General features: G+C 35.3%; 1 long non-coding RNA gene across 1 annotated transcript; it reads left to right on the plus strand.

The window, feature by feature from the left end:
• Positions 1 to 2,429: 2,429 nt before the first annotated feature.
• On the plus strand, positions 2,430 to 6,564 carry LOC138105834 (uncharacterized). Its single transcript, XR_011148720.1, has 3 exons — positions 2,430 to 2,517; positions 3,771 to 3,823; positions 3,998 to 6,564. It is a non-coding gene; the product is annotated as an uncharacterized lncRNA (long non-coding RNA).
• The last annotated feature ends 5,957 nt before the right edge of the window (positions 6,565 to 12,521 follow it).

Here is a 12,521-nt window from a genome sequence, read left to right on the forward strand (position 1 = left end):
ACTATAGAATAGTATATAGTTGCTGTTATTTTTGAATCTTTCACTGTAATAAACATGGATTAGTTGACATCAAAACAATGATCAGATTGATTCACACTTTTAACAATGGAATCTGAATTACAAGGATAATAATTTTACATGAGTATAAAAATGTATTTGCAGGTTGAGCATAGAAAATAAGAAATATTATCAGGCCTCAAAATATAAATTTTATGAATGAATTTTAAACATTGATTTGAGCACAAAATTCAACCTATGTTCACGAATATTCCTTTCTTTTATTTTTTTATTTCACATTACTAGTGGAAAAGAAGATCAACCCAACTGGTTAAATGTAAAAAGACTTATGTTTAGCATTAAACTTATGATTGGTCATGTGACAAATATGGTAAGATTTGTTCAAAAGCTGAAAGGATGGCATCCATTAATCAAAGCAAGTATAAAACAAGAATAGAACAATGCTGCTCTATTGCTGAGATTCAAGATTTCTTGAAGGCAACAAGTGTGATAAAAATGACCATTTTTCCCTTCAGCTGTGTTCTGGCCATTCAGTTTTGCTGCATGTCTCAAGTCAGTTTTTCACAGCATTATGTGAGAGGTGGCTGCTCCAAAAACTCTTGTAAACCTGGAGTGAGTTACTTTTTCAGAACAACAATCTTTATGATTTTCTGATGAAACAGCTGAGCCTAATACTATGCTTTGTTAGTCCTGGAAAGCTGTTGCTGTCAGTATTTTGAGGCAAGTCAACAAAAAATATCTTTTGAAGTATGTGAACAGCTTAAGTTTTTGACAATAACATGCTCTTATAAAGTGATAGTTTTTACCTTGCAGGGACTAGAGAAAGTATTGTTGAAAAAATTTATTGGATCTCACACCACTAATTAGGTGTTGAGAACTGACAGCTATATTATTAGTGGGGAGTATATACTTGTAATTTCTTGGTTTGGTTTCCTCCTCGTGCTACTCCTAAGTCTGACCTAAGAGAGTTTCATGCTCAGAACTTCTGTGTTTGTCGTAGCCACTCATTTTTACTTGATAGTCAAAGAGTAAGGGGTTTGAATTGAATGTATGGCATAAGATGTATCATTCATCCAACCAACCCCAGACACATCTAAGCAACCCTACCTGGTTGTACTTTCAGTGAAGTTGTTTTTTATGATTTTTAGAGCCCAATTTAATGAGACAGAGAGTCTGAAGGCAGAGATGTGATTGGAAACATAATTCTTATTTGAAGTAATAACTTGAACTAAAAATTTTTGCAATTTATGTCTAAGGAGATAAGCACAGTCTTCATTCTGAAGTAAGATGTCCAGTGGGAAAATACGGACAGCTGAGCTATAAACAGGAAATGCATGCCAAAAGAGTAAAATAATACATAAAATAGAAAGAATATCTCAATTTTTATACTTAATTTTTTTTCTTCTGTTTTTGTTAGTTTTTTATCAGAGGTCAGTTCATCTGAATTTATTTAAAAACCCTCACTTTATAATTACTTATTTCTCTCTATTGCCAATGAAAAGAGATTCAAGTGATTAATTCAGACATAGGCAACTAATTTTCAGTTGCCCAAGTAAGGGCAGATGGATTTCATCCATATCCTCTTAAAGAGAAAATGTCCTTATTTTTAACAATATACAGAATAAGACCAAGTAACAATATAGAAGTGAGTGTCTACATTTTTCTGTTGACCTAAAGAACAATTTTGCTGAGTTTTTTTACGTATTTTAAGTAATCTTCTGCACTATGAAACTTTTGGATCTACAAATGAAACTAAAACTTAATGAAATTTGGCGTTTTTAAGAGTTTGGGGGATTGGACAGGTGTTCTATGTGACTTAAAATAACATTTTTGACTTAATTTAGACTTAATAAAAATGGATGTTGTCTGGAGGATCTAATGGTGCAAAAGAAAAAAATAATGAATATATATATTGTCATTATGGCTATTTAAATTCCTCATCTCATCTAACTAGCACAGGAAAACAAGATGCTGAAGAAAAATACCAGGCCATCAATTTAACAGTTCAGCTCAGAGTTTTTACAAATTAGGAAAATATTTGAGAAAATTTATTTTTTCACCCACCTACTGACATTCAAAACCCAGAGAGTTCAAGATGCACAAGAGAAAGGAAAATATAATGTAATTTAGTTAAACTATGAGAAATAAGATTCTGATTTCACCCATTGTGAATGGCAATATACATGGTTTATCTCAGGTAAGAATCTTCTTTTGAGGCAACTGTTTTCCAAATGAAGGTTTGTGGATAATTTAAAAAATAAGAGAACAAAGCATAATAATGCTAAAATGTTAGGCGGTCATGGGAACCTCATGAAGTTCAACAAGACTAAGTGCAAGGTCCTCCACCTGAGTTGGGTTAACACCTGCTATTAATAAAGATAAAGAGCAGCCCTGCCAAGAAGGATTTGAGGGTGCTGGTGGGTGAGAGGCTGCACAGGAGCTGGCAAAATGCGCTCTCAGCCCAGAGAACAAACTGCATCCTGGATTGCATCAAAAGAGGTGTGGTCAGTAGGTCAAGAGGGGTGATTCTCTCCTTGTACTTTGGCATCCACTGGGTTGGTTCTGGGAATGCCAACATAAGAAGGACCTGGACCTGTTGGAGCAGGTCCAGAAGAGGGTCATAAAGAGGATCAGAGGACTGAAACACCTCCCCTATGAAGACAGGCTGAGACAATTGGGGTTGCTCAGCCTGAAGGAAAGAAGGCTCTGGAGAAACCTGTTTGTGTTCTATGAGGACTTATAGGACAAAAGCAGGTCCTGTAAGAGGGCTTATAAGAAAAACGGGGATAAACTTTTTAGAAAGGCCTGTTGCTGTAGGACAAGGGATGATGGTTTTAAACTAAAAGAGGGTATAATTAAACTAAATTTAAGGAAGACATTTTTTAACATCAAAGTAATGAAACACTGGAACAGGTTGCCCAAAGCAGTGGTAGATATTCCATCCCTGGAAACATTCAAGGTCAAGCTGGACAGGGCTCTGACCAATATGATCTCATGGAAGATGTCCCTTCTCACTACAGGGGTGTTGGACTAGATGACCTTTAGAGTTCCCTTCCAACTCAAATCATTCCATCACTCCATCACTCTATGAGTCTATGATAACGCTGAATCAATAGAATTTACTAGTATAAGATACAATTTCTGAGAAGGGTGAATATAATTTAAAGTATTTCTTGTCTGCCTCATAGGATTCATGCTTTGGTAGTTAATTGTGCCACTAGAGCAGGAAAATATATGATGTCTTTTTCTTGGGAAATTATAGTTCCTCCACAATACTGTCTTTTTATTGTTTAGTCAATTAAATAATGTAATGTTTTAATATAACTCCTGTGAATTTTCAAATTTCACCAGTGACATTCCTGTTATCCCCTGAGTCCTCAAAGGTAATCAGAGGAAAATTATTCTTGATTTGGGAACAGAAAAAAAGAAAAAGTTGTTTAATGAAGTTTTCAAACTTCATATTTTATTCATATTTACTTCATACCCACAAATCATTTTGATTTAAAATGCATTGAAATACTTCATTAATTAATTTCCTGATTTTAGATACATTTCATAATAGATAATCTCATTTTTACACTGAATTCTTAGAATTGTAAATCATCAAAGCCAATATAAAATGCAGTACAGTTAACAACAACAATCAAAGCAAAATTAAAAAAAAACATACTGCATTCTGTGATTGATACTGTAATTTTTTCAACTGAGGCTTCAGGCACTTTCAATTATACCCCACTCCCCTACCTTTTCAGCTCCCATATTTCAAGAATACAAATGGGTGAGCAGCAAAATTTTTCCACCTCAGGTAGGAGAGCTAAGTGAAGTATTTCATATATTCCCTATTCCCAGAAAATCTCTGAACCATTGGCAAAGTTCCGCAGCCACAAAGTGGTAGCACCATCTCCTCAAACTCCTATGTGACTGACAAGAGGACCAGAAGAGAGTAAATTTGAACTCACAACTCTATCCTGCATTTCAGGCTGTACATGGGTAATGTTCTTTCCTCTACAACCCCTATGAACTTGTGTGAAAAAGGTCATGGTTTACCTAAAGGAAGGAAGTCTTCTACTGTTTGCCAACACCTGCAAGAGCCACGCCTTCCAAGAACAGACTGTGTTGTGTAAAGCAGTGGAGAAACACCTGGTGATATCCACAGAAAATTCCACCCAGCCCTGCCTCAGAGAATGGACAGTACTCTAGAGCATAAGATCCTGTAGGAAGAGCCCACTGAAGACACCTTACATCAAATTGAATTTCCACCAAGGACAGAGGACTGGAAGAAGAAACAGATCATACCAGAAGTCTTTGCGGAATGCTCTCTCATGCTAAATGCACTAATTATCCCTCTTTACTATTAGTCCTTAACCACTAGAATGAAATATTCTATTAAATTAAAAAATGAATGAGAGAACAAAATAAGACAAATCAATTTATTCCCTCTGACACTATGACAGAAATTTTGTAAACTCTATTTGAAGTCCCAACAGCAATTTCATATTTCAAATGCTGCAGCTGTCCTGTCAACAGCAGTTAACTTCCCATTATTAACATACATAGCCAGATTAGGAAACAAAACTCAAACCCTTAGGTTTTCAGAAGTCAAAGGTATAAGCAATTAAAGATGCCAAAATCTTTCACATTTTTTATGATGGAGTCCACAACACAACGAAACATTCTTAATTTTTTATAAAAATATAAAAATATTCTATTGTATTCTATATAGGAAGAATGAGTGAAGATTAATTGGCAAAATGTTTCTGGTCCTTAATAATTAAAGTCATTCAGTCTGTGTACAACTAGATCATTAACAGGGATTTTTGCCTGCCTCCTATTTTGATGAGCCAACAAACATGCCCATTAAATTCCATTTCACTTCTTTGACTTCGAGGTAAGCTACTTTCCCCACTAGCATATTTTTTACTTTCTTTAGCTTTGTTATATTGTAGAAGTAGTAGAAGCAAAGTCTGTCATTTCACTGGTGCATCTGAAGTTGTTTTAGAGGTGTGAAGTAATATCAGGCTCAGGCATTTCTGTTCTTCCAAATATTTCCTACCCTTGTCCTGGAACTACTGACTACATGCTGAATCTTTGTTTCATCCTCTGGCTAATAGAAAACCAGTTGCTGCAGCGTGGGGTTGCTCACACTCTTCTCTCTGGCTGCTGACAGAAACTTGTGATGAGTTCAACGAGATGGGCTAGAGTTCCTACATCTGGAAATCTAGAGCTGGTCAAATCAGATGGTGTCAAAATTATTGAGAAGCTGAACACATGATCAATGTAGGATTGCACTGTCCTCCTTTTATCAGTGATGTTACACATGGTTGTGATTAGGTCATACGCGCCTTTCTTCTCTCTGAATCTGCCCTTTAACTTCATGTGATCCTTCATCATCTGGACAAGGACTTTGATCTTAGGCAGAATCTGGAAGATGTTATAACTGTAATAACACTTTGTTATGCTGTCTTTTCTTTGTTGAGGGCAAAAAGATTACCTTTGTCCCCTTATTTCTCTGACTATCCTGACATCGGTGCAAATTTCTCACATGAGATCAGCTCTGATCACCAATGCTTTTATCGGTTCTCATAACACATTAGCTACTGCTGTTCCTCTTTTTAAGGATAAGCACATACTTGGTTCCTCTTACTGACCTAATAGCTTTCACTCTGTTGTCTTTTTGTCATCATCCTATGTGGTGAATAGCTCTGATGAACGATGTGGACTGATGCATTCAGCAAGACGCTTAATATTAGTAACTTTAAACACTGAGACCATCTTAAAGCCTAAAACCTGCCACAGATTTGCAAATTACCTGGTTCAGCATAATCACACAGCGAGAAACCATTGCACAAAATTGTCTTAACACATTATTTTTGATAGTAAAAAGAAAAAAAGTTGTATGAGAATTGATAGGTAGATGTAATTTTCAAAAAAAGTGCATTATTTCCATTATTAAATTATGGACTGGATTCTGAACCCATCCTATTTATTGGTTGGCTGTGACATTGTCACTCCAGTAAGCAGGAAAAATAACCCTTGGAAGTGGTGAAACAAGAGGAAGCTGCGTGTAGGTATTATTTTTCCAAGGTGCTGAGCTGTCATTATGGCCTTCTGGTATGGTTATATTACCTTGTATTATTCTAAACTTGGTGTGGAGAGATGGCTGGGAGTAAAATTAGAGGAAACTGAGATGTTGTACTCATATCCTAGCAAAAGTTATAGCGTTACAGGAATTAAAGGGTAAAATACAGCTACTACTCCTTGGATGGAATGTGGTTGGTGTGCTCAGAACATATTCTAGGATGATTCCCCACACACACAATCTGTAACTCTAAAGTTGCAGATTCTGCTAAGGAGGATGAAGCAGAGTGGAAGCACCATGGCCAGGCCCTGTTGAAACCCTTGCAGAGACAGGAACTTGGTGGGACTTTACAGCTGATAAACCACGTCAAACACCCGTCAAACAAGGAAGATAGGAGATATCTTGCTGCTGAGCCAACAACTGTGAAGAAATCACTTCCCTCAGATGAGCCTGGTTCATTATAACCTAATTGTAATATTAACAATTGTAATTTAATTTAATTGTAATATTAACAATAATATTACATAATATTAATAATATATTAATAATATTAACAATAAATATTACAATGTAATATTTAATTGTAATATTGTAATATTATTGTCAATTTAATTGTAATATTAACTTCCATCCCAAAGTTACCCACCTCCAAGTTACAACCACTCTTTACTGAGCATGTGTTCTATGTTTTATTGACTGTATTTTTAAGAATGGAGGATGAGAATTTTACACCAATCAGTAACAAAGGTATGTATGACTAGAGTCCCTCAATCTCCACCTAACATAGAGAAATATTCTAAAAACATTTTAAATAATCCAACCTAAATGTCATGAACACAGATGTGTTTCTTTGGGTACTTTCAAAAACTATCTTATTGCACTCATAGTCCAATTATATTAATTTCTAATTAATCTTGGAATACCAGGAAAACTTCACAGATCTGGAAGACCCTTACATTGAAGAGAAAAAAAAAAAAAAAAAAAGGAATGACTGGATGTGAGTTGAATTGAGAAATAATTTAAATGAGAACTTTGGCAGAAAGGTTTAACATTGAGGTTAATTAAGTGTAAAGTGATATGGTAGAACTGGAATGTCTTTGGTGAGAGCAATAAAACAAAATCCCAATCAGAGGCAGCCATTGGTGGTGTTCCTGGTTTCCCTTTCCCTCACAGCTGGCTGCCTGCACTTCAAAGTCCAGGTGTCCTTCTGGCTTGCACTAACACAAGTAGGGAATGATCCACCCAACATATATCTTCAGGTCTTTCTTGTAGATACATTTTTGTTAAGCATGACTGTTTGGATTCATTATAGGTGTAACTGAAAAAAGTTTAAAGGGATGTGATATATAAGAAGTCATATTAGATGATTTAATAGTCTCTTTTGGGCTTTAAACCTGATGTTATGAGACTGTGGTCGTTTTCTTATGATCCATGTGGAAGGAATTTAACCTATTTCTACAAACTGCAAGTATCTCCTATGGATTCTCCTAGTCATATTCACCACTTTCTACTGGAATATGCAAAGCCATTGAAGTCTTGTATTTTCTTGCTAGAAGGTATCAATAGACTAATAAATGCATCTGCAGAAGAACTTGATAAAAATAAATTAAGCATAACAGTTATTAATATGTCTGTGTGAAACTTGAGCAAAGTCGCTTTAGAATAACAGAACCCATATGTCATTGTAAATACACTAATTTCAGATTTTTGAATTCTTATTTACAGCTGTATTCATCTAACAGTAAGTAAGAGGGTGAACAAAGAGGTCTTCCTCCCAGACAAGAACTAGAGGAGTCAGATATTGGTGTGGCCTTTTTTTTCTTACTTTACCAGGGCTTTTACGTGGAAGAGGTCAAATGTTCTTCAGCCAGATGTAACTTTCTTCCTGATGTACAGCTTGGACTACATCATGCTCTGAGAAAAAATCCCTAGCAATGTGGAAATGCTTTTCATGGAAGAAACAAGGTGAAAGTGAAGATGACTGCTTGACTGGGACATGAGTGTGTGAATCTGAGAGGAGGCAGAACATCCTGAGATCTCTCAACTGTCCCATTACTGGTTGCTTTATTGAAAAACAGAATAAGTGAAGAGGATAATCTGTGGAAAATTTTGCAGAGGACTACAGGGTTACTCCCACCTCCCACCTGACTGTTCCTGTGAAGTTTTGTACAGTGAATTGTGACAGAGTAAACTGGGAAGAAATCTCTACAGATTACTCCAGTTAGCCACTAATATTTCCAGAAATTAAATTGCCTAAATTGAGAGAGGCTGGAGGGAAAGTCTGGGGGATGTACCTGCAGTACTTCAAGATCCAGGTTTTCTAAGAAGAAGAAAAACAATTTAAAAAACAAAACAAAACAAAAAAAACCAAAAAACAACAACAAAAACAAACAAACAAACAAACAAAAAAAAAACAAAAAAAAACCCTGCATATTAATGAATGTCTAAGAAGAAATTTGCTGTAAAAATAAGACCCCCAGAAAAGCAGAGTTTTGTTTGCTGAAGTAATAGGCGAACCTATAAGAAAAACTAAAAAAGAGCAAGCTACATATTGATTGTCCTCTTTTAAGAGGTTTGAAAATTTTTTATGGATAATCACAGTATTAGACAATATATTCAACTAATCCATGCAATGTAAGTAAGCTGGGAAACATGGAAATATTACACTTCCATCTAAAAATAAAATAAATATTTAACCGGGAGAGTACCTTTTTATCTCTGAGAAAACACAGCTTAGCATTGTTACCAACCAGCAAAGGATAGCGATGCCTTTTCCTGGTCTTAAAATCAAGAGTCAAACACAGTTAGAAGGGGAAAAGGGATTTTACCTTGGTATTTATTTTAAGGATCCTTAGGTGCACACGTCCAGGTCATATGCATCGAGATGCACCCTGCCGAATATGCCCCAAAAGATCGGGTATAACATTATAGTTCTTACTAATTAGCATATCTATCAAAAATTCCCCAATGAGAGGCTCAAGTGAGCCCCCCTCCCCAAGGAGCCTTCCCCTGAATGGTTCTATCTTAGTTTACAGAATGTGTTCTGGAGAGGACCTTGGGGTCTGGGGCACACCGATCCCTAGCTATGAAGTTTCTAAAATGTTGTCTCTTAGCTTGACAAACAAGTCCAAGAATGTAGGGAAAAAGCACTAAGAATACAGAAGTTGTAAAAAGGTATAACAGGGGTATAAAAGAAAAGGCAAAAAATCTTCATGGCATCAATAACAAATTATTTACTTTTTCATTTGTGGCAGTGTGTGATAAATGTATTTATAATGTGTTGTCCATAGTTCCTTATCAAAATAAGTTTCAGGCCACAACAATTTGTTATTACAGTGTTCCCTCTATACGACAACTTCTTGAAAAGTTGGTATCTGGTCATTTAGAGCATATTGTATTACATGTGACAAAAAAAAAATTCATGGCATAATTTTCAATAGTTCTCCCAAGCTTCTGAAAATGTAATGCTCTAGAATCACTTTTGCAGCTGCTCAGAAGACAACCCAGGCAAAACTATGAAGAAAAGTCTTATGATCTAAAGTGAATAATGACTCTTTCATCAACATAAATACCTCCGTATATTAGAAGAAATGAAAAAGCATAAACTAATTTATACTATTCCCAGAAAATATTTCTCTAATTTTCTGGTTGTATAATTGATTAGAACCAATTTAAAAAACCTTTCTAAGTATTCTGAGTTTATCGAGTGTGATTTACAGCTACTCCTGTCTACAGAGCTTTACTTATATGGAGCTGAAATACTAGGTTTAATAAAAAACTATTGCTCATGTCAAGCAAAAGAAAGCATAAAGATGTTTAAAGGTTTTAATGGATTTCCTCAAAGTAGTAGTAAATCAAACACTAAAAATTATAAATATGTTTGCAAACAGATAGAAAAGACTTTTTAAAAACACGACCTTTTTCTCTTTAGAACAACTACAAATGTTACAAACTCTACCCATCTTTTTACTGTGTCCAGAATTATTTCCTGAATTAATCAGCTTTGTACATTTTAAACTTCTATGAAATACATTTTTTTTTCCATGTTAATTTAAGAAATTTTATTCATATGTTTTTTTCAATTAATTATTTTTTGTCCATTTAGGTAGAATAATTTTTTTTTATTAAGTCACTGTTTCCATGTGTTAGCAAGATTCTTGAACTTTCATTACTATTATGGAAGTGATACTAAGAATTTTGTCACCATTTTTCTCATTCATAATGATGAAAAATGGTGGACTATTTGGCATAGTATACAAATCAAAGAACCCCATTACCATGTAATTTTCTCAAATTTATTGCCTATTGGTGTTTGAACAACCCTTGGCAATCATTCCCTAAATTACTCCCTCATATTGTCTGGAATATTTTTAGGGACTGTGACAATTAACCTCATGTTGGTGGTTTTTTTTATATTTTGGGTTTAATTCAAACTTATTTGTTCATTGATTAAATTGCTTTCTACTTACGATATTCTCTTTTCCAAAAAAAAAAAAAAATCCACTATGGAATGAATTTTATTCTTTCTGTTATTCTATTTCTACTTAAACTAAATTATTTGAAACTGATATTCATGAATAGATAAAATGTGGTGGCTTGTGATAGTAACTCTTATTAATATGCATTTGAGATGACTATGCTATTAATGAACAGGCAGGCCATGAATTAACTATGTAAGACCACTAAACTGAATAAAAGAAATATTCTTTGTGATGCTTATGCTTTTTTCAGGAGTTGAGGGTGTCATTGGCTGGTTTGCAAGGAAAATACATGGGGACCTACCTCATCTAACAGAACAGGAACAAAAGATAGCAATTGCACGGCTACTTATTTTAGGTAACTTGAACTCCCTGAATTAGCAGAGGCTTGTGATATTTCTATACTTCATTCCACCAGAAGCCTCAACCCAAAACCCAAATCACTCTTTAGTTCAGGGAGAGAAATACCAAGTAATACCTTTCTACAAATAGGACTGAATTGTCACTGTACAATTCTTTTAATTCTTTGTATATTTTAAATTTTCTCACTGCTCTGCTAGTCCTTGACTGAGGCATTCTGTTTTCCTCCTGTCTTTGATTATTTCCTTTTTTTTCTGTTTCTCTGCTAGTCCTTGACTGAGGCATTCTGTTTTCCTCCTGTCTTTGATTATTTCCTTTTTTTTCTGTTTGCCACAGTGTATGTAGTAATATGCCTATCATTTTTACTGTTGCTTTCTTTTAATTTTTCCTTAGGCTACTTTGTGTCTTTAAGCAATGAAACTGCTTTCTTCAATTAGATGTCCTAAAGAATAAGCAAATTTCTTTTCAACAAGAAGTTTCTTTTAAACAGTTTACAGTTTCCATTTCCATTTTCCCTGATGTCTAAAATGTTTCTGAGCAAAGTTTCTGCCCTTGACAAGCTATCCTTTTCAAAATCCCAAATGTATATAATAAATGCATAGTATACTCTATTTGCACACATGCTCATATATTGAGTAAAATATGAGACAGATCATGAGAGAGATCTTGTATAAACACACACAAACCCTTGTTGAATATGCTTTTTTTAAGTTTAAAATTGGTCTTTTTATTTCAGAGGTTTCTATGACAAGCAAGTATTGACAGAGTGAAAGCTCTGAAATATTACAGCAGATTTCACCATGAAAGCCACAGGCCAGCTTTTCTCTTGGTCCTTTCTCACTTGATGATGTCACCAAGATAATCAGCTGTATTGGTTATCAATGGTTCAGAATTCTGGAGATTTTTTTTAAAGGCGGTTAATTTTTTTTCTTTCTAATTCTTCCTCATTGCTTCCCCATTTTGAAGGGAGGACCATGGAATTTAAGCAAGGGGTAACCTTTTTTAATCAATCTATGCTATTAACTGCCCTGTTGCATGCCGCACAAAATCCAGAGATTATGTATAAACCCATTACCCAGGCATGCTATTTGCTGGAATGTTCATCTGTTTCATTAATTGAGACACAGATTTTATTTGTCATCTTTATGTTTCAGGAGCAATTAACAGCCACTGAGATCAGAGACAATGTTTTTGAGAATTATAGAATATGTTGAATTGAAAGGGACCCATCAGGATCATCAAGTCCAAGTCCTGGCCTTACACTGGACACCCCAAGAGTCACACCCAATGCCTGAGAGCAGTGTCCAAACACTCCTTGAACTCTGTCAGCTTTGGTGCTGTGACCACTCCCCTGGGGAGCCTGTTCCAGTGTCCAACCACCTTCTGGGGGTGAAAAACCTTCTTCCTGATATGTAGCCTAAACCTTCCGTGACACAGCTTCAGGATCCTCTCACTAGTCATGAGAGTGAAGACTGGTACCTTCCCCTCTGTTTCTCCTCGTGAAGATGTTGAAGACCACAATGAAGTGTCCCCTCAATATCCTCTTCTCCAGGCTGAACAGACCAAGTGACCTCAGCCTCTCCTCA

Source organism: Aphelocoma coerulescens, chromosome 2 (genome assembly GCF_041296385.1).
Source record: "Aphelocoma coerulescens isolate FSJ_1873_10779 chromosome 2, UR_Acoe_1.0, whole genome shotgun sequence".
NCBI lineage: Eukaryota > Metazoa > Chordata > Aves > Passeriformes > Corvidae > Aphelocoma > Aphelocoma coerulescens.